Source organism: Aythya ferina, assembly GCF_964211825.1.
Source record: "Aythya ferina genome assembly, chromosome: Z".
Lineage (NCBI taxonomy): Eukaryota > Metazoa > Chordata > Aves > Anseriformes > Anatidae > Aythya > Aythya ferina.
The window spans coordinates 28,330,096-28,352,121 of NC_140299.1; the positions used below are offsets into that span (position 1 = coordinate 28,330,096).

At 43.2% G+C, this 22,026-nt stretch overlaps 1 protein-coding gene across 4 annotated transcripts in view; it reads left to right on the forward strand.

The window, feature by feature from the left end:
- DMRT1 (doublesex and mab-3 related transcription factor 1) overlaps positions 1-22,026 on the forward strand; it is a 71,517-nt gene that overhangs the window by 36,790 nt on the left and 12,701 nt on the right. The gene's annotated exons all lie outside the window — the stretch shown is intronic.

Below are 22,026 nucleotides of genomic sequence, written 5' to 3' on the forward strand. Positions count from 1 at the left end.
AAGACCATACCTGTTTCAGAGGCTTCTTAGAGGCATCCTCTTTTTTATTGTGCTAGATCTTGGAGGAAATAACTGCTTTTACTTTTTCCATCTACAGACAAAGTAATATTCTCAGGCTGTTAGTCCACAATTTACACTCCCAGGACATATTCCTCTTGATGGTTTTCCTCAGAGAATTTGAGGCTTTCTGCCCCTTCATTGTCATTTGTGTGGATGCTGTCAGCCAGCAGGCTGTGGGCTATAGAAGCCCCGAGGTACTGACTATCCACGCTGCAAATGTTGTCTCAAATAACAGACACATACTTACCATTTCTCCACTGGTGGTTGGACTGAGCTTTGTACAGTGCCTGCTTGATACGAAGCCTGGTGGCTTGTTTCTGCAGGGTTAGAGATTGCTACTTCTTAAAGACAACTCTAGAGAATGTGAGCAAGCAAGTCGTATTTTACTAATTCTTCCTTTTCTGTGCTTGAAATAGCAACCATGCTCAGAGCCATGTTTTCTTTCTAACTATACATAGTAGTAGATTTTAGGTCCAGAAGGTAACATTAGGATCATCTAGTCTTACCTGCTGCATAATGGAGACTGTACAATTTCACCTTATAGCTCCTCCAGCAAACTCAGAACTATTTTTTTAAGATGTGTTCCCATAGACTTGGTAATGCAGAAATTTTACAGGAAGGTAACGTGTTCGTAAGAGCAACAGGTCAACATAAAATAATAATTTTGCAGCCAAATTTTCAAAACTTCTGAGACCTACCTGTATCTTTAACACAAATGGTTATTAAATTCCCAGTCACAAATCAGAGATATAATACACACAGTCTATTACTCACACTTCAATTGTAACTTCAGGTTTATAGAGGTTTTGCCAGTTCATATATTATCTCAGTTAGTATTTCAGTCAGACCATTTCATTAATTTTGTTCTGCTAAGTTAACTGCCTGTTTAGACCAGTTATGTCGAAAGGGAGGAAAGATGAGCTAGCAGACCACTGATTTACACTTTCTTTGGTTTTGTTTTTTGTTTTTTTTTTTTTATGAATGATGTGAAATTCCCAGTAAGCTTCTGACATTTGTACATGAGGTCATACCATGTTACAGTGTGTTGCATATCGTAATGGACTGACATTTTCTGAATGGCAAAACACCATCACTCAACCTCCTTGCAATTTGAAGGTGTTCTAAGTGAAATGGTTTTGCTTCCAACGAGCACAGCTGCTACCCCTCTGGAAACTGGAAAAAAAAAGAGGAAAAAAAGAGGGACAAAAATAAGAGAAAACAGTGACAAATGGCAAAAGGGTGTTTTCAGAAGGCTCTCTTAGATCACCAGTTTGTAACATATATATAATAATTTCTGGATAGAAGAGGAATTTTTTACTCCAAAAAGATTTTTCATTCCTCTCTCTTTTTTTTTTTTCCCCTCTGGTATCTTGCTTTTTTCTTTCCTTTTTTTTTTTTTTTTTTTTTGTAATGAGCAATTAGAATAAAAGATATATGGGAGGTTGTTAACAATCCATGGGTATGCAGAGGATGCTTTAAAGGATGTTTCTGCTTTGCAAGCCAAGCTGAGAGCTCCTTGTGCAAGAAATGGAGCACAATATACAGCAGTTACAACAGGGTATTTTATCCCCAAGAACCAGGTGCCCTAGTCCCATTGATTTCTGTGGGGCAGTTTTCTGTGTTTTTTTTTTTAAAGGATTATTTTCAGGTTCTGGTCAGTACCCAGAATTGCCTCGTACCTTCTACTGGCTTTGGATCAGGCCCCACCTGTGATCAGATTTGTGAAATATCTACACAAAACCTTGATTTGAGACATGAAGGTATGTGCTTAGATTGGGGCTGGGTGCCCAGCTCTGGATTCTGTTTCCACTGAATAAGGGTGAGCATTTGTTTGGCTGTGGGAAGGTAGTTTCCAGGTTTGGGGCAGTTGCATAAAATCCCCAAGATACAAATAAAAGAATGTAGAGAAGAAATATCCCTCTATTTGCAGACACCTTTGATTTCAAATTAATTATCTTCTCTTAACTTTAGCATGGAGTAGAAACTGATCTTTGTCAACATTTTCTGAGCTGTGTTTGTTCCAATGGTGAAAAAGGTGGTTTGCATTTAAATGTTGCTCTAGTTGCTGAACAGACTTGAATTTTTGTTTTCTGACACTGTCTCAGGGTAGCTGCAAACACATGTAATGAAGCACTGGAGCAGTGCTGTATTTGCAGCTTTAATGTAAAGCATGAGCCATATAAAGCAGGAGCATGAAACTCCTTCCAAACAAAAATGAGAAAAACTCGTATGAAGTGTTCATTTTGATATGGAAAAGGTCAATGATTTTGTTTAAATCAGCAAACAGTGTTTTCCAAGGGAAAACATTTCAGGTAATATTTATTTTTATTTTCCAAGCAGAACAACTTCTAACACTTCCCAAACACTTTTCAATGAGTTATTCTTGCCTAGAAGCTAAATAACTGTTACCTCCAGTTTTACAGTTGTGGAAACTGAAGAATGATGATTGAACAAGGCACAGACTTCTCCGGGGTCCACATAATAGCTCCTGCTTCTGTCTGGTTGGATGCTGTATTGAAAATACTGCTGGGCCATTGAAGAAGATTGCACAAACTATGGAGCAGCTCTGTAAAGAGTCTCCTCCAGTGGTTACACAGTCAAGGGGATGTTAGAAACAGTCTCCCTGATTAAGATGAAAAGTTCCATTTGACTAAAAAAGTGTTGGGAAGTGAGGAAACCTATATGCCTGAAAAATGCAAGGGAGGTCCAGGGTGAGGATGTGTTTCTTCAGAATGGGCTGTAGTGTTGTGGTGGTTTTACTCGGGTGGGCGGCCGAGCTCCACCTCAGCCACTCTCTCACTCCCCCTCCTCAAACGGAAAGGGGGAGAAAATACAATGCACAGGGCTCAAGGGTTGAGATGAAGACGGGGAGATCACTCAGCAATTATCATGACAGGCTAAACAGACTCAGAGTAGGGAAATAGTAAGAGATACTGCCTATTACTAACAAGCTAGAGAAGTGAGGGACAAAGGAAAGAAACCAAAAATGCCTTCCCCTCATCCACCCTCTTCCACCTCCTCCCCCCACGTGGCACAGGGGAATGGGGGCTGTGGTCAGTCTATAGCACTTCGTCTCTGCTGCTCCTTCTGTCACTCCCTGCCCCTGCTCCCTGTGGGGTCACTCCCATGGGATGCCGTCCTTCCCGAACTGATCCTGCGGGGGCTGCCCACAGGCAGCAGCTCCTCAAGCACTGCTCCCACATGGCTCCGTCCCATGAGGTCCATCCATTGCCCAGGAGCAAACTGCTCCAGCACGGGTCCCCCATGGGTGGGTGGCAGCTCCCCCCAGACCCCCTGCTCCTGCGTGGGCTCTTCTCCACGGGCTGCAGCTCTGGCCCAGGGCCTGCTCCTGCGGGGGCTCTCCATGGGCCGCAGCCTCCTCCAGGCCACATCCACCTGCTCCACCGGGGGCTCCTCCACCCATGGGGGGGCTGCAGCGTGGAGATCTGCTCCATGTGGGACCCATGGGCTGCAGGGGGACAGCCTGCTCCACCAGGGGCCCCTCCACAGGCCACAGGGGAACTGCTGCTGCCTGCCTGGAGCACCTCCTGCCCTCCTGCTGCACTCACCTGGGGGCTGCAGGGCTGCTTCTCGCTCCTCTCTCTCCAGCTGCTGTGCGGCAGCGTGTTTTTTTTTGTTTTGTTTTGTTTTGTTTTTCCCTTTCTTGAACATGCTCTCACAGAGGCACAAACAACATCGCTTATTGGCTTGGTGCTGGTCAGCAGCAGGGCCCTTATCTAACATGGGGCAGCTTCTAGATTCTTCTCACAGAAGCCACCCCTATGGCCCCCTGCTACCAAAACCTTGCCATGTAAACCCACTACAAGTGTGTGAATGTTATGCTCCTTTTTCAGGTTTCATATGTACAGTATTCTTGCATGAAATCTGTGCCCTTGAGTGCTGCACAAGATGAGTCATGTTCATAGTCAAAGAAGGCACCTGGCTGTAGGACCAAAGAGGACAAGGAGTCCTGGTATGCAAAAGCTCTTCAAGCTTGTGTCCTTGCATTAGTACTGTTTTCTGTGGGCGTTCAAGCTACAGAGACAGCACACTGCAACAAAGCAGGCTGGTGTGGTATAGCTGAGAAATTACTCCAAAGAGCTGAAAAAAAGGCTTGCATTTACGAGCTCTGTATTTGCAGCCAGCAGATAAGATGCGCTGATGGAGCTATGCTGATAAAGCACTTAGAGAAGTGGGGCAGAGCAGTAAAAAACACCCCTCTGTCAGAGGGCTAGAACCAGTCTGAGTAAGCTGAGGAGAAGTTCTTGCAGTTCCACAGGGTCCAGGCATTGTCAAGTCTGAGATACTACTTTTTCTCCTTTTGCTCCTGTTCATCTTCAGCAGAGCACCAGCAGAAATGCATATTGGGTGTAGAGGGGCTTCAGCAGTATAATGTGTGGGGTATCATTTTACTCCTGGAATGGATAAAGTTCAGCAGTATTTAGCTTGTGTGTTTTGCTTCTATCTGTGCATCTTTTGCTTAAAAACCATCCTCTGTTCAAGAGTATGCCATTCCTCAGGGATGAGGAACAAGCAGTGTTTGCTGAAACTTGACTGTATTTGCCACTAACTTTCCATCTCTTATCAAACTTTCAGAAGTAAATTTGAAATCAGACAAAAAGAGAAAGGAAGAGGTAATAATCTAAGCCTGCAGACCCTGAACAGTCAGTTCAAAGCTGTGTTTCTCTCAGCAGGTCACGTTATCTTTGGGTGGCTGTTGCATCTTTTTCATGCATTCTCATTGCTGCTGTTCATAGTCCCAGACGGCTGTGCTGTGCACAGTGTCCTTTAGGTACTTGCTATGAGGGTGCCAGGAACGCTGGCAAAGTCTAAACTGATTCTCTAAGCCTTGGCTTACATTGCTGGTTGTGTATGTGGTGTAGACCACAGCCTCATCTATTCTTGCCTGCAGCAGTCTCATTTTTATGCAGGACTCTTGTAAAACACCAGTGTTTTGTGGCTTTCTTAGAATGGCAGGGTACAATATGTTTGGGGGCCATCAATATGCATATATACACACGTACATGTACATAAATATATATGCATATATATACACCCCTGATAAACAAATCTGCCATGTTCAGGCACTTCTGCCTGTCTTCACACAACCTGGATTGTAGGGATAGTCTGTGGAGTGAATTTGCTGCTAGTATGATGTGAGAACAAACTTCCGTGGAAGTCAGACAATGTGCTATTCTTCGATTACGTGGATCTTGAATAAGCTGCAACATCCTACAGACCTTTTCAGGCAGATGACCTTTTAACATGTCATTTTAATTTTCAATAAAAAGCTGAATTTTGAGCTTAGCTGACTACACAGTTGCTGGGTTTGTGCTGGGTTTGGTGATATTTTTTTTTTAAATCAAGGAAGTTGCTAAGCTGCATTTGTGACATTCATAATCATATTTCCTTGTTTCATTAGATGTAATAGCAGCTTTCAAAATAGATTTGAGAATGTGAGACATATTCATTATATACTCTGGCAGTCCATTTTACTGTATGTTTAAGCCTTTTTGTAAATTATTGGTCTGTGTTCTAACTGAGGTTGGCTTGGTGAAGATTTGACTAATATTAAAAGCAATTTATAAGGTCTGATGGATAGTGAAGGGAATTTATGAAAAGAAATGAGTTCAAACATTTGCTTACATCACATTCTGCTTTGGTTTATTCCTGATTCAAAGGCTCATTCTAGTAATTCCTCCTCAAAATGCAACTTTTATGTTCAGTTCACTGAAAATCACACAAATAAAAAAATGCATGCAGTGAAGCAACTTGTTGTGCAGTTGCAGAATTACTTGTTTGATTCACGAGTTTTGCTGATTCATGCCAGGGCGAGTGATGAGCCCTGCTGCTTGCAGTGGGGGAAGATGCTGGTCCTGTGGCAGGAGCATCTGAGCAGTCTGTATTTTTTGCTGTTTCCCCCCCCCCCCAAGTCTGTTTTTGTAGAAATACATGTATTTCTGGAGTGAGACCGTAGCATTCTCTAGGAGGAATGGTAAGGTCTCATGAAAACTACATGCTTCTGTTTGCCCCAGCAAGAAAGCAGCCTGGAGCCTCAGGAAGCACAGCTGGACCCTGTTCACGCACACCAGCAAAGCCACCTTCACCCTGATGGGGGTCTGCAGCTGCTGAGCGCTGGAATAAAGGTCTATCCCTGCTGTGCTCATGCTGCTGCACCAGCTCCTCATGCTGCAGCCTCAGCATCCCTCTGCAAGGCCATGCCTCCGCGTTGCCCTGAGATGAGCAATGGCCCTGGATGGCTTCCCTCCTTCTCAGCCCCTCCTGCAATTTAGATTGTCTCAGAACTACAGGTTGAGGACCACAAGTTTACACCCACTGCAGCCCCAAACTTGGTTTCTGCTTGCTTCAGCTGCTTTCTGCGTGGGGCAGAGCATGCTACAGCTGGCGAGGCTGCAGTTTATTTTCTTCGTGCTTTAGAGGATGTTGGATGCTTGTCTGAGAAAATCCACACAATCAGTTGAGCAGCATCCTTTTACACTGGGTATGGGCTCGACACTGAGGTTTTTTTACAGGACTTTTTTCCTTTGCAAGCAGAAGTTTATGGAAATCATAAAATTTCACCATGAAGTGGCAAAGCAAATGAAGACATTTTGTTGGCACGGTGGTGATACCAGTGTGTTTACCTGGGCATGGCTTGTTATTGTAGAAAAAAAACAGTAAAACATGCCTCCCTGTTGCTTTGATGTGCAGGTGCATCCTTGTATCTTGACTAGTTAAGAGAAGGGAGAAGTCTGTAGCTCTGTATTCTGTAGTCTTTTCTGCGAGTGAGGATTTACAGAGGATACTTCACCGTTCATGCCATCTTCTTAAAGAAGGTGAGCTAAGCTAATTCCTTTGCAGCCTTTTCTGCTTAGATAAGGCACACCAATTATCAGCCCTTTGCAGATTGTGAGAAACTTTAGCAAAAGGCGCATTTGCTACTGATCTCTTAAAAAAAAAAAAAAAAAAAAAAGGCCCCTGCAAGCAGTGTGGGATGGCTTAGCCGTCAGGAGGGAGGCGATGAGCTGATTGTGGCTCTTTGCAAGGGGCCGTTGTTGCAGTCTGTAGCTCTGCCCCCATGCCGGAGTGCTCTTAGGGAGAAAGGTGAGAATTTTCCCCACTGTCGAGCTCACTTGTGTGGAGTGAGGGTGTTACACCCTGTCGAAGGGAGATCTCCTGGCAGCAGGGATCAGAAGTAGCTGCTGAGAGGTGTCGGCTGGGGCCTGGGGGGCAGCTGCATGTCGGGCCTACCTGCAGGGGATGTGGGGTCACTACTGTGTGCCCCGTTTGTAAATGTGTGTGTTTGTACCTCAGGTGTAAATAATACTGGGGTATGCTGCCTGCTCGTGGTGTCTGTAACCCTGCAGGGCAGGACTGGGGGGCGGCCGCCTAATGGGCTCTCTTAATTTAGCAGCCATTAGCCTGGCCAGCCAGTGTTTTTAATCCTGAGCCTCGGTGTAACCATGAGTTTATTTCCAGTGCTCCTCGCAGGCATAGCTTAGGCCAAGTACAAGTTGAATAACCTTCAGGAAAGCTGTGCTGTCCTTCTGTCGGCCGCTGTCTTTGAAAATTGCCTGCAGAGTTAGTGAGCAGGAACAGTTAAGATTTACAAACAATGATGAAGCTTGTCATGCATCTTTCACCATTCATCATCTGGGTGCCGTGGCTGGGCGGTGAAGTGTTCTTCATAAAAACCAGCTCAGTGTGAAATACACCTCGCAGCAATGTTTACTGCTCTGAAACTCGTCAGCAGCCCTTTATAGTAAATCCAGATTGCGATGTGACATTACAGTATATCATTGCAGAGCGCGCTGGGGTTTACACTAGGAATGAGTGCAGTTCACACCAGATGAGATGTCGAAATTGAGTTATGTAGGAATTTGGCTGTTATATGGGGATAGCTTTTGTTTTCTGAGGACTGAAAGTTAGCTTTATATATATAATATATATAATCTACACATACCTGTACCTGTGTGTGGGTGCATATATCGATATAGGTATATATATACACAGATATATAGATACACACACGCTATGCACACATTCTGTATACAAACACTGCGGATCTACAAAGAGATTTCTCTGACGAGACCTTGTCTTATGCTATTTCTTAAAAGTATTTCAGTGTTTGTACCTCAGTGTTAGCATTTCAGTGAAGTAGCCTTTTATTTTCAAAAAACGCTGTTGAAAATACCGTTCTTTGAACATCACAGTTTTACAATTCCTGGCTAAGAATGCGGAGTGGGATTTTTAATTTTTGTATTATCCATTTGGTTTGGGTTGACTGCTGTTTCGTAGGGTTGTGGCAGCAGATGCTAACACCGAATTCGTAGGACACAAAGCCAGGGGACCCGTGAAGCCTGCTGCATACTGTTGGTGAGCTGCCTTTGGTGAAGGGGCAGGCGCAGGGCTGTGCTCAGCTGAGTCCCTGTGAGGCAGCTCAGCCCACGGGGCTGCTCCCAAGGTGCACAAATGGATGCAGCTGGATGTTGACAGCCAACACAGGGCTCAGGCCTGCCACTGCTTTTTTGCTGGTGAGTGCCTCCCAGAGCTTGGAAGGTACAACTTCGAGCAGAAGGTCCTGGGGGACTCTCTCAGAAACTTTAAAATATGGAAAAAGGAAAGTACGTTTGATGGGCTGTGTGTTGAAATGATAGAAGTTCTCCCGTCAACTAGTTTAGTCCCGTCAACTGCAGTGTTGACACAAGGTCACTAAGAAAAGAACAACATAAAATAAAATAGTAGATATTTTTGTCTAGCTACATAAGTTAAGAAATTAGTGTAAAATGTAACAAAGACATTTTGTGTATGAGTAAATTGCTGAGTCTTTAGAGATAAATCTACTGTCTTGAGCATCTGAGACATACTTGGAGTTAAACAGTAACATCCACGTGAACTGGAGAGCACACTGTGTCGGTCACTCTACAGCCAAGGACAATATCTTTCTTCATTGGAGGTTCAGTACTTTGGTGGCAGTTAACCTGACTGAAAACAAGTGAAAGAAAGGATTGGGGATAAGCCAATAAAGTTTTTGAGTGCTTCCTGTGGCATTGTTATTTCACTGTTATACTTCAAAACCTGGAAATGAACTCAAATTTCACTGTCTTTAGTGCTTTGACTGTTTGTCCTCTGTGTTTGAAGAGTAGTTGACGTGTTCTGGGCTCTTGACAGAAGTCTTTTGGCTTTACTGCCTTGCTGTTCAACCAGCAGAAGAGGCGGAGTGTTTGAAATACTGTTGCATTTAATTTTAGATTTCTGGATTCCCCATTGAGTATTAAATATAGTACAGAAGTTGAAAAAGGAGTAGGACTGCAGTTGGCACTATCAAAGATAAGAGATAACTGTATTTCATTTGTCCTCCTCAGCTGTTTTCAGCTTCTCTAGTTTGGGATTTGAGTACTAATTTTGCAGTGAAATCATACTTTTCTAGCTCAGAACATTTTCCACAAATGTGTTTATTGTTGCTAATTTTTTCTTTGATTTTTTATGCCTTTGTTAAAAAACTGTGAAGTTTACATTTCAGCCTGCTGCTGGCAGCATGAGGCTAAAGCTTCAGGTACACTGATCATATAAGCATGCAGGCTTCCAGGAATACAAATATTATTCAAAACTTGTTCATATTCATAATTAGTTTAGTGATACAGTGTTAATCTCACCTATTTCTTCAGCAGAGACTTTAAAGGATCCAGGAAGGTTTCTTAGGGGTGATGTGGGGGTGAAAGGTTAGAAGCATTAAGCATTATTTACGAATTTGTTTACTTTCTCCTTTTATTTTGAGAGGGGAAAGTTTGGACGTCTTTTATGTTACTCTTGTGGCTTGAATTAGAGGCGTGCAGAGTAAAGCTGTCACTTATAACGTAGTGTTTTCAAGCTTCAGAATGTTGCATATAAAATCAAAGAAATGTATTTCTTCACTACCTTAACTGCTTTATGTACCCGTTCAGTTTCTAGTAACTTTGCTAAGCTGCAGTCTTCGGATATATGTAGTAGGTAGTGGCTTGACATAGCGATGCTGTAATAACCTTAGGGAAGTAGAGGTCTTTATTAATAAGCATTCATGTACAAAACACTGTTGTGGAGCTCATCTAATTCTCTACTCTTGTGGGTTGGTTTATTCCTCATATGGCATCTACTGTACGTAGATTTAAAGACAATTCTAGTAGTTGGGGCAAAAATTTGGAAAAATCCTCTGAAAAGGTGCCACGTAGAACAGGTGGGCTTGACGTATTTTGTGCAGTGAGTACTTCCATTTTTTGCTGCCCATACAAGTCCAAATTTGAGTTAATGGAGAAGTGATGGTTTGGACAAAAAAAAAAATAAAAAAATATCCTGTACACCAGGTTAAGTCACTTAATTTAATGTTGCTTTCCCACACACATACAAAGGTCTTGTGATGGGGGTGATATTTTCTTACAATGACCCTGCAGGGAAGCAAAGCAAACATATGTATAGAGCACTATAAAAATAGTCCAGGAGGAAATTGCTCAGAATTGGGAGGGTGGGAAACATCACAAAAAAGCTAACAGTATGTTGGCTGATTATAATGACTGTCTTGTAGCATCCAGGAGTTGTCAATCATAGCTTAACGTTTATAGAAGTGAAAAGTCAATGTGTAGTTGTTTAATTTGACATGGCTCTTGGGTTGAGAAAGTGTAATCGCTCGAGGGGACAGTTAAGTAGCTGTGCTCCGTGTCAGCCTGTCTCGCTCCGACTACTGCACTAAACGCTTTCTTGATGAGCGATAGATTTGGTTAAATACCAGGATAATTGCTAGCTACAGCATCCAGCACTCTTTTAATGCCTTGTACTACATCTGTATTAGCTCTTGCCTGAGGCTGTTTGAGGTTTCTGCAGCAAAGAAGGCATGTATGTTCAATTACATTATTCTCCTTCGGTTTTTGAAGGGCAATTGTTGCAGAGCTAAATAGGTTGTAATAAATTACATTCCATTTCTTCCAAACCTGTTGCAGGAGGGCAGACATGCAAACGTTACAGCTGCTTTTTCCTTTTAAGTACCATTTTGTTAGTCTGCCACAACGTTAAACACAGAAGAAACTGTTTAGAGAAAGTGTTTTTTTTTCATATGAAAAATGGAAAACTAACAGACTTTTAAAACTGTCTTGCAAAATTAGCGGACTCGTTCTGCATGCTATAAAAGTATTTGCTGTTCCTTGCTGGGTTCACACATGTAAATAAAATCCTGGCACAAATGCATGTTCTTGCTCAGGGCGCTTCATCAGATGGAACAGGAGAGGGACTCAGCTCTCCCCTCCGTAATTAGCCAGGTGTAAGCATTTCCATTGTATGAAGTCGTATCTTAACGGGAAGGCTTGAAACGTTAGCTCGGGGTGACCTAGTTGCCCACTGGTTGCCATCAGTGGCTGCATGGGGCTGTGTAGCAATGCTGCGCTGCCTGGTGCAGCCCTGGCTTGCCAAGCATGCCCCTGCTGCATCAAGCACATGCCCGCAGCTCCATCACATCTCTCTGCAGTAACGCACCACTCCGTGACGAAAAGGCCTGCAGATCAGGTTGCAACTTGCTTCAAAGGTGTTTGAAAGGGGTTTGTAGGGGCGGAGGGGGCATTTGTGTCTGACCTATGTTTGTCTTAAAAGTCTGAACAGATCTGGAAGAGGCATTGGACGTATCTTGAGCATTGAGTACATCATTTTGCCAGGATTCATTTTCAAATGTAAAGCAGAAAGAGAGGAAGCCAACTTGACATTTAGAAAAAGAGCTCTAAGATCTTTGGTTTTGTTTCTATAGGATAGGCGTTCAACATTTTATCTATCTAACCACTTACTTAATATCAAATTTATTTCCCAATTTTCTGCAATTTTTTACAATTCTTACATTACAAAATTTATTTTACAATGCCAGTTTTAAGGCTCTGTGCCTGATTCTTGTCCCACAGTGCCTGTTAAATCAATTAAGCTTCAGGGGTAGAAGGTTTTCATAAGGTCTGAATCACATCCCACATGCTGCGGGTAGCGTGTTTATTTACCCCACGCATGGCGCTAATCATGTCTTAGGCTGTTGGAGTAAAAGCATGCTTTTAGTCCAGTTTGTCACCAGTTTTGTTTCTTTTCTGGACATGAAAGAAGAAGAAAAATCAATGAACTCCCTCTCCTGCTCCTTTATAAATCATTTTCCCTTTCAAGTTCTGTCTCAGAGCACTTGTAGACACTGCAAGGAATGTTTTATTTTCCCACCCTGAAACAACTGTTTACACTCAATTTTTTTAGCAGATTTTTGCATTGGCTTTTGGCTGTATAAAACACTTTTGATAAGGTGCAGTCTGAGACAGATTCGAGCTAGCTGTGTGCCCTTAAATATTGTTTCAAACCTCCTCAATACCACAAATCAAGACCTTGCTAATCTCAGTTTTTTTCTGCCTTCTCTCTTAGATAAATACAAACTTCTAGTTCATAAAACTACGCCTACCAAGTCATATGTATTTTGTCCCAGCTCTGTGAAGAGCCACATATGTTTCCAGGGACTTTAATTTGGTTGAACTCTGTCCCTAATACTTTCTAAGATGTAAATACTGCAAACAGGTTTGTGCAAACAGAAGAACCAACACTGGCCTGGTGAGTGGGGTCTGCTGTATGTTTTCTATCTGGATGCTTTTGCCTGATGTGGCCCAAATGAAGCTGTAACTCTGTAAAGTGTAGCTGAAAAGGAGTGGGGAGATAGGAATGTGGATTGCCCCTTATTTTGAAACTAATTACCCCTCCTCAGCCATGGCACTGACCTCTGTACTTCTTTCTCTGAACTGTTCAGCTTGGATCATGTTTGCAAGAGGTTCCTGGACATGCTAATCTGCATTTTCCTGCATTTTTCGGTGCATTGAAAATCCTGCCTTCCCCAGCAGCCCAGAGCAGGTCCCTCTGTGTTCACTACACCTGCGGCAGCATCAGCTGCCTGAGCTGGAAGGCCTCAGTGCTACCCAGGAAGGACTTTTATCTCCACAGAGCCCCTGCAGGAACTCCTCTTTCCCCAGGAAGGCGTGGAGGACCTCAGTTAGCTCTTGTCTGGGTAGGCAGGTCCATCCAGCGCAGTGGGTGTCACTGCTGAAGGAGAGTTTTGGATTAGGACCATTATGTGGGTAGGGTCCTAGCTGGCACCTGCTTTCCTCGTTGCATTCAGCTGCTGTGATAATCAGCTACCTGTATGGAGGGAGATAGACATTACCTTGCCTGCCTCATGCTCCAAAGGAGAGAAAAGGCACATTGTGGCCCTGAACAGCAACAGATAGTTGCTTTGTATGGTACAAGCCCTCCTGCATCCCTTGCACCCTCCACACTTCACTGCTTTGTGTCTGCAGTGAAATGCAGTGGGGCTGTATGATGTGGCAGAGGATGAGTTGCATTTTCTCCTCCCTTCCCTCCTTACCTGTTTACCTCCCTGCCCTGCCCTTCTAGTGCTGAATCAGTTTTATACTGCCTGGGGCTGCCAGCAGCACTTTGGAAGTTAGCTGAGGAGTGGTGTCGGAGTGGTCCTTCTGAAGGCAAGCAGCCTTCCACACAGCCATATGTGTCCAGATTGGCCCCCTTGACTCAAGGGACTACACTTTAATTTTTCTGTACAACAGATAAAAGTAACAAAATACTGTTTTTTAAACATTTTTTCATTATGAACTTTTCTGCCACTTTAAGATGCTGTAAGGTTCATCTTCCCAACTTCAGATCATGGCAAGTTAGGGCAAGGGAAACGCGTGCTGAAGATGTGGCAAGTACATTTGGGCCAGTTGTAGTCATCTCGGTAAGGCTGTGCTGCACAGCTCTGCACTGGAGCAGACCTTCAAAGGCTGGTCACACATGGTCAGCCAGAGGCTGGCCCCTCACCCCCAGGCAGGGGAAGTTTCTGTTGCACGCCAGCAGTTTGCAGTATGTATTTAATGCTGCTATTGTGTTCGTGGAAATAAATATAAATATAACGCAGTGGGTCTGTCGTAAGCCTAATGTTGTGTGAAACTTCATTTAACTTATTTGACTACCTCAGAAATGTTTTGTGTTCAGTTTTTGTCCCTATTTTCTCAAGTAGAGTGACTTATTGTGACAAGGTTCCTAAACTTCTGAGTGTATAAATCTCACTTTAAAATAAGTAGCAACATTTTTACTCTCTTTATGTATATGTCCATTGTTTGCTTCATATTTACCAATACTTGAACCATTTTACTGGAAATCTGCTTGACTGGCTTCCAAATTAAAGTTCATATTAAAGAAATAGTAATGCCATGACAATATTAATTCACTTTAAAGCCTCCTGGGCTTTTTAACCTGCAGGTTCACTTGAATTCTAATCTACATATGATAAGGCTTCTTCTTTCTTCTCTGCTATTCAATTTTGAGCACAGTTGTAGGGGAGTACAGTCTTGCTTATGCTGGAGTTAGTGATAAACCTCCTGCAGCTTGTGCTAGTATGGTATGAGTTGCAGGTCCTTCTTTGTCCCCTCCCAGCAGAGAAATTTACAGTGTAAGAGCATTAAGAAAAATCTATTATTGGTAAGTGAAAAATCTATTGTATCTACCATAACAGATCACTTTCATTAGACTTAGCATTTTCTCTGATTGTTTAGTAACCTCTTGATTTCCAAAAGCTTGCAAATCATGTCCAAAAAAATCTTTAAGCCATACAATACGGCACTTTTGCACTGAGCCAGTATTTTCTAACGTTAAGAATGTCATCAAGCCTGAAAGAGCTGAAGCCATCATTATTAGCTATTTGGTTACTCTTTGAGTATTATGACTGATGTCAACAGGCATGGATTTTGTCCTTGTTTTATAGATTGAAAATGAAAGTAAAAATGTAGAGATGTGACCAGAATTAAAGTTTACGCTTACATGGCGAGTCCTGGGGTTACACACCAGGACTGTGATAGCCTCTTTTTTTTTTTTTTTTTTTTTTTTTTTTTTTCTCCTGATAAGCCAGTAGAGATTAACAGCCTTTCTGACACAGTAGATGGGAGATGGCCAGCCAAAATAGTGGTATGTTTGGATTTCTGCATGAGACACCAAGATGCTTTAAGCAGGTATTAAAGCTCTTAGGTTCCCGTTTCCTTCTCTAATAGAGAGATGTATAGCTACATCAGGGAGGAACCTTGTGCCTTTTGTGTGTGTGTGTGTGTCTTCACGCGTATGCTGCTGCTCAATGACATTACTTTGAGTCCTGAATGCACTCCTTCCTTAAAAGTTAACATTGCTTTTCAAAAAAATGTTTTCCTGCCACAGCTATTTTAAATTGCAATGCATTTTCTAGGTAGGACACTTCATGCTTCTAGAGGTAGTTATTAACAAGGAACTCCTTGTTTAGTCAGGTTTTAAATATGTACTCCAAGAAAAACAAAAGCAAATACACTGTAGTGATGCCCAGAAAAAGGTGAGAAGGCAGAGTCACTAGCTGTCCCCTCTGGCATGCAAGGTCTTTCCTTGAAACAGGAAACATACAGCCCCATGTCTGCTCATCCATTCCCTGCAGTGTCAACAGCAATCCCAGGAAGAAGCAGCGGGCAGTGCTTTGTCCCCTTGTTCTTAGGTCCTGCCATGCTGCAGCCGTGGTGAGCACGTGTGACTGAGTCACACAATTCTGGCCAGGGGCAGCTGGATGTCTATTTCAGTGAGCTCTGTGTGGCATTGTCCCTGGGTTAGATGGTGCTGGAGACCTACAGGATGGCCTGTGTCACTGCCTCAAAGGAAACGAACAGAGAGCAGGCTCCACAAGATCCATGTCATGTCTCAAGGTTACGTGTGAAGGGAGGTGGCTGAGTGCAGGGGGATGAACCTGTGCTCTGTGCTTTAGAACTGGCTGGAAATTAATCTGGTGAAAATTTTTGTGAGAGAAGAATCTCACCCTCTGATTGTTTTTGCTAAAATCATGTGTTTCTGCAAAGTCACAGTGAGACATGGAAGATTCAGAGGGACACCTACCTGCTTTCCTTAATCAGTGCACATTGTTGGTGAGTCCTGTCCCTGGGCTTGCAGCTGTAAGGCAGCCTGTTGCTACGTAGCAGGTTTTTTTTTTAATGTACCACCTGTTTACATCTTCCTGTGGTCTCGCTGACCTGGATCTAAAAAGTGTATTGTTTCCTTTTCCACAAAAAAAAAAAAAAAAAGACTTTTCAGAAAGTGCATCCCATTTCGTGGACCTGGATTCGAAGGTAGTTGTACCAGCCCAAGAAGTCCCAAATCTCCTAGCCCCATAGGAAGGCAGTTTAGTGCAAAACTAGTCCTGGCAGGATAAAATGCCTGGGATGGACATTTGGGCATGTGTACCGCCAACTGGCAAAGTAACTAGATACTTCTCTTGAGAAGTGATTGATTTGTGCAATTCCAATCTTTTTTTTCTTTTTTTTTTTTTTTTTTTTTTAAGAACAAAGTATTTAATTCCTGCATGAATAACAGTCCAGAAAGTGGGTTCAAAGACCTTTCTTCCTTTTTTTTTTCTTTCTTCTCAGAGCTGCCTCTGTCTTTTGCTGGTCTTTGAATACTACACACCAGAGGCATCTTTTTTGATGGAGAATCAGTCTTCGGTGTTGTGTGTGGAATAGAGAAGTATTATGTGACCTCCGGGAACAAAGAGATGAAAGGTCCCAGCTTTTTCACAGCCTTGTTACGTGATGAAGCAAACTGCTTCATTTCTCTGAGGTTCCCTGCTGCTCTTCAGCTGGTGGCAGATCTCCAAATCCCTCCATCCCTCACAGCCACTTTTTATACACCTTTCCTGGAAATCGATGGCTCTCTCATATGTTTGTGTGGCTGCTTTCTAATCTTGAATCTTGAAATGATTTTTTTTTCCAGGAAAAATGCCTTTCAAAAGTGTTGTCCATCTCCTGGCCTTTGGTTTGGAGAGCAGCCCTGCAAAGCATTGGGTCTGCCCAACAGCAGAGCATGTTCCCTGCCATGGTGGACCATGAATGTCTGAAAGAAGCAGGGATCTCTGGAAGTGGATCTGTTGGTCCACTATAGCACTAATATAACTAATATAACACTAATAGCATAGAATTGCAGGCCAAAGGACAGGCTTGTGCCTCTTTGTGGTAGTGGCAATGCAAAATAAACGTGGCTGGATATTCTGCAGCAGTCATTTCTCCAGTGTAATTCCCTGTGTCAATGCACAAACACATGCACTGGACAACACAGGGGTTAAATAAGTAGCTGGAGAATGACAGGGAAGGAAAAAAGAGGTTATTCTTTTTATTGTGATGCCTTCTAATTGAAAAGTTGCTACCGGGTTAAAAATACCTCAGATCTGTGACCCCAGAAAGCTTTTACCAGCTTGGCTTTGCACGTGGTCTTCAGACCATTCAAAGCAAGGGTGCTCGTCTCAGCACACCTACTCTTCCTGAAGATGTTTTTGTGAGATGGGTCCTTCACTCTTTGCCTTTCCTAGCCTCAGGCAGCAGATTAGTCACATCAGGTGAGCTACAGAAAGTAACATTGGTAGTAGTGGAAAGTGTCGGTCAGTCAGTGCTGTTCTGCTGCGTGTCATGCCTGCAGGAGTTTGGGGCAATTGCTTTGTAATTGGGTCATTTAGTTTTGAGGTAGGTTTTGGAACCTCAAAGAACAAAGCCTTGGCTCCTGGAATGTCTTCCTTGCATCCTTCCTGTCCAATTAGACGTGGATGAGAAATGGAAAGTCTTGTTTGATTGTTTCGCATGTTATTTTAAGAGAATTTAAAGGCAGAGGTGAATGAGTTCAGCAAGAAGATATTTTCTTCAGCTTCTGGTTTCTAATTACACCAAGTTATAGCCCCGCCTTCTTAGTTGCTAAAAGTACAAGCATGAACTGGAACAGAATGAGATAATCCATGGTAAAGCATGCTGAATAAAGATCTCCATTCAGATCTTTACCTTTTATCCTGAGCTCCTAATGCCAAGAATTAATGCTATCTGAAAATACACAATGAATGTGCCCTACTGTGGGCATGTGAGATAATCCTAATTACTTTAAGTGTTAGTGAGAAGGGTAGGCATTTGAGAAGGAGAAAAGGGCTTTACAGTGAAATAGTATATCTGTGCTAAGAGGTACAGGCTGGACATGGTTTTGGTTCCAGTTCCTTAGGTGTGCTGTGTTTTTTGTATCAAAAGGCAGCTCTGCTTGTTCTTGACACTTCTTGGAGCAGGGCAATTTCCATGGACATACATTTCTAGAATTGGACTATTTCCCCCTGTGTTAGTGACATGCAAAGAAGAAAGGATGTACGATTCCCATTTTACTTTGTTTTCTGCATTACAGAGATGTGAGGAGGGAGAGGACGAAGGTTTTTTAGATGAGCTCGCAGAGAGTGGCAGAGAACTAAAAGATACTCAAGATTCAATGAGTGTGTTCTGTGGTCAGAATCATAACTCACTGCAGCTTTAAAAATGTGATTGTGTTCAAATAAAATCTTAAAAATACAGCTGATGAAAGTTGGCCTCGGTTTTCTGAAGGTTTTGCTGTGACCTAGCAGGAACACACCCAGCCATGGGCCCCTGACTGCTGGTACTTTTGACCTGCATAGACCAGAACACCAATGAGACTGGTCTCCTTGCACAGCTGATAAGTAAGATCTTCCTTTCTTCAACACTGGTTTCTTCATTCTAGAGTGAAACACTCAGCCCTCTATCTTTTCAAACAGTGCATGCATACTGCACAGCCAGTTCAATGTGGATAGATCTGCTTTTTGACCTTTTGTAACTTACCTCTGTGTAGAAAGAGCTGAACATTTGCAGGGTTGGGCACTCCAAAGATGAGAGGTGGCAGAGTGGAGGTTGTTCGGGAGAGCTTGGCTTGGCCTTTCTGCATGTGTTTGCATTAGGATTTCACCGGGTCCATCTTGAGATGATGTACAGCAAAGTCAGGACAGAATCTAACACTCCTGTTGGCACTTTCCTTCACAACAGGAAAATAATCTTTCTCTGTCTCTCTTCTGTCTTCCTGTGTAGCTGAGCCAGCCTTCATTCTGTTGATTCTCTGGTTCTGAGTGCTGTTTTTGCAGGAGTAACTGTTTGTTTATTTATTTATTTATTATTATTTCTTCCCGAATGCTTTGTCAGGCAGCTGTCAAGGGTGCTGTGCTAGTTGATGTAGCTTGTCAGGCTGTTTACTGGTGGTAGGTGGCAGAGTCAGCCCTGCAGGGTCAGTCTGAGCCATGGAGTGATGGGGTACTACCCAACTAGGAGTAAACAGGGCAGTGTTTTCAAACAGGTTTCCCCCCACGGTATTTCCACACCATCCCATCAGAACACTGCCAGTCAGCCCCACTGTGTCTGGTTGTTGCATGGAGAAGACTGGCACCAGTCCTCAAGGTGCTGGTAACCTGAGGAAAGTGCCCAGGATATTTTCTTACCTTCCACCCTTCACACAGGTGGCATGGCTTGCTTCTGGGTTTCACTGCCACCGGTCTCCCAGGCCTGGTGATTTTTTAAGAGACCTCAAATAGGATTTTCAGGGACTGGAGAGGAAGTCATTGCTTGCTTAAACTGCATCCGTTTCCAGTGATATATACAAAGGGAAAATGCCTTGGCTACAGAGGAGAAGACACCATGAAAAGCAGTTCCTGTCCACCCTCACACCAAAGACCTAGGCATGCTTTAATTGTGCTCCAGTGCCCTCAGGCCACCAGCAGCAGCCTGGCTCCATTCCCTGTGGCTGTCCTTGCAGGCTTATGTATGCACACAGGGAGAAGTACGTGGTCCTTAGAAGCATGTGGGACTGGCATACTTATTTTCCTTTTCCTTGCAAAAGCAAGTGAAAGAGCTTTAAAAAATGAATTGTACCTCTCAACTTTAAATCTTTTAAAATTGCTTCTTACTGAGAGTTTAATAGTTTTTTAAATGTAAACTCAGGAAAATATTTACTTTTCAAGCATGAATATCCTTCCGCTTTCTCACATCATTGAAAGCGTATTATTCTTTTCAGTCCATTGAATTCCAGGGATCACTCACGTTAAAAGTCAATGCGGTTTCCAGTGTCAGAAGATGTAAGGTTTTGTGTTTATGGTTGGAATCCCTTCTCACTGCTTTTTCTATGTGTTAGTAGCTGATTTTTTTTTCAGATTCATATGGCTTAAAAGTATTCAGGTGCTTTCCCAAGGGTAAAAGGTAATTAGATCAAGAAATGGTCTTTAAAAACTGCCACAGACTCAATTCTGGTACTGTTATTTACACAGATAAAGGCTGTGCAACAGCAGTGGGAGGATCAGCCACAAGCCTCAAACAGATGAAACTCATAGACCTAAATCAAAAAGAACATGGGTTTTGTTTCTTTGAACTCGGAACTTTTACATTTTATTGCTGTGTGATTAAAACACTGGAACAGAATTGCTCATTTCCTTTTTGCTGCCTTTTTATAGCTACAAGTCCCAAATCAAGTATCTTGCTCTTATTATCAGTTTTGCACCCACCCATTTCTCCTTGCTTGACTTCTGCATCTCCCATTGACTGCAGTGGAAGTCTATCCAAGTAAGCAGTGCAGGTTGGGGTACAGGGGTAGGTCTCATTTGCTAGGGAAAATACCTCTGTAGTTCCAGGCTCTTTTTAAAATCTGTGAGACTCTACTTACATGCACCTGTGTACATGCAGAGATTAACTTAAACAGCCCAGGTTCTGTAACTCTGCAAAACTATGGCCAATTTGAAAGTCAGCGGAAGAATAGCCTGTGTTATTTGGATCAGTGCTTCAAGATCTCAGATGCCAGTTGGTGACTGGAACTGTTCCCATTTAAAGAAACCTTCCATTTGAGGTTCGACAATGTCTGATGCCCCATGAGAAGTGCTGGAGGACTGGTGGAGCTCTACTGGTCCAGAGAGCTTCAGACCCTCTGCCTGAGGTGCTGAGAAATAGACGTGGGTGTTGGTTTACAGAGAAAGTTGACTTCTGTGTCACTCCCCACGCAATAATAAGTCAATAATAAGTTAACATAGAGCTGCTGGATAAACAGAACATAAAAATAAAGCTGCAGTTTTCTCTTACAGGGTTTTTAACATTTGGGCTATGTAGCATATGGGTGGGTTTCTTGCTGGACTCTTTACACATGGAAGTAAACTTTCTGTAAGTTTGTCACAGAGATTTATAGATCTCAGTATTTAAAAATGGGCCTTTCCATCACTCCAGGCACTTGCACACTAGAAGTACTAACAAAACCTTTCAAATAAATAAGCTGTTTGCCCATTTGGCTACTCAGGAGTAAACAAAAAATTATCCCCTTTCAACCCCAATCGCTTCTTTCATACTTCTGTGCTGGAGCCTGGGAACAGGGAAACTCCTTACAGCGTGTCCTAAATCTTAAGATGTTGGGCTTTGCTGGATCAGAGCAACGGGAAGAGGGTTTGGAGTAGAGACCCAAGCCCTTCAGCCAGTCACTGGTGGCCAAGCCGTGATACTGTTTATTTACTTTGTAATGCAAGGTACCTGGTGAAGAAAGAGATGATTCCTGATGCCAGATGTAGCCAGATCGAGCCGAAGCTTGTGTTGGTGACTGGCAAAAGCTGTTTCCCTGAGTGACCTTTGAGGAGGTAGTCTCTGGGATAGATACACCAGGAGAGGCGTTGGCTGCTGCATTTTCTGTAGGTGTTTTCCCCTTTGGTGTTTGGGTGCAGACCTGGGTACACAGCATCCCTGCTCCATCCTTCTGTAGCTGTCGAAGCATGAACCACTGCGACAAACTAGTTGCCTGAAATAATGATTTGTGCTTCAGGTCAAGGGAGCATGGTGCAGACTGAGCCACCCAGTGAGTACCTTGTGGCAGTGTGAGCCTGTCCTACCCAGTGAGCTTGCTTCCTTCCAGAGGAACAGAAATGCTGCTCCGTTCCTCCACTCCTTTCCCCAAGCCTACATGTTTACATCTGGCTCATGTCATAGAGGCTTTCAGGTAGTAGTGTGGTCACAAGCAGCAGATTGCTAAGTGCATCCTCACCCAGATAGTGAGGAGGTTGTGCCTTCTTCTCCTTCTTGGACTCTGCCATCAACCCCAGTTACACACAGAAAA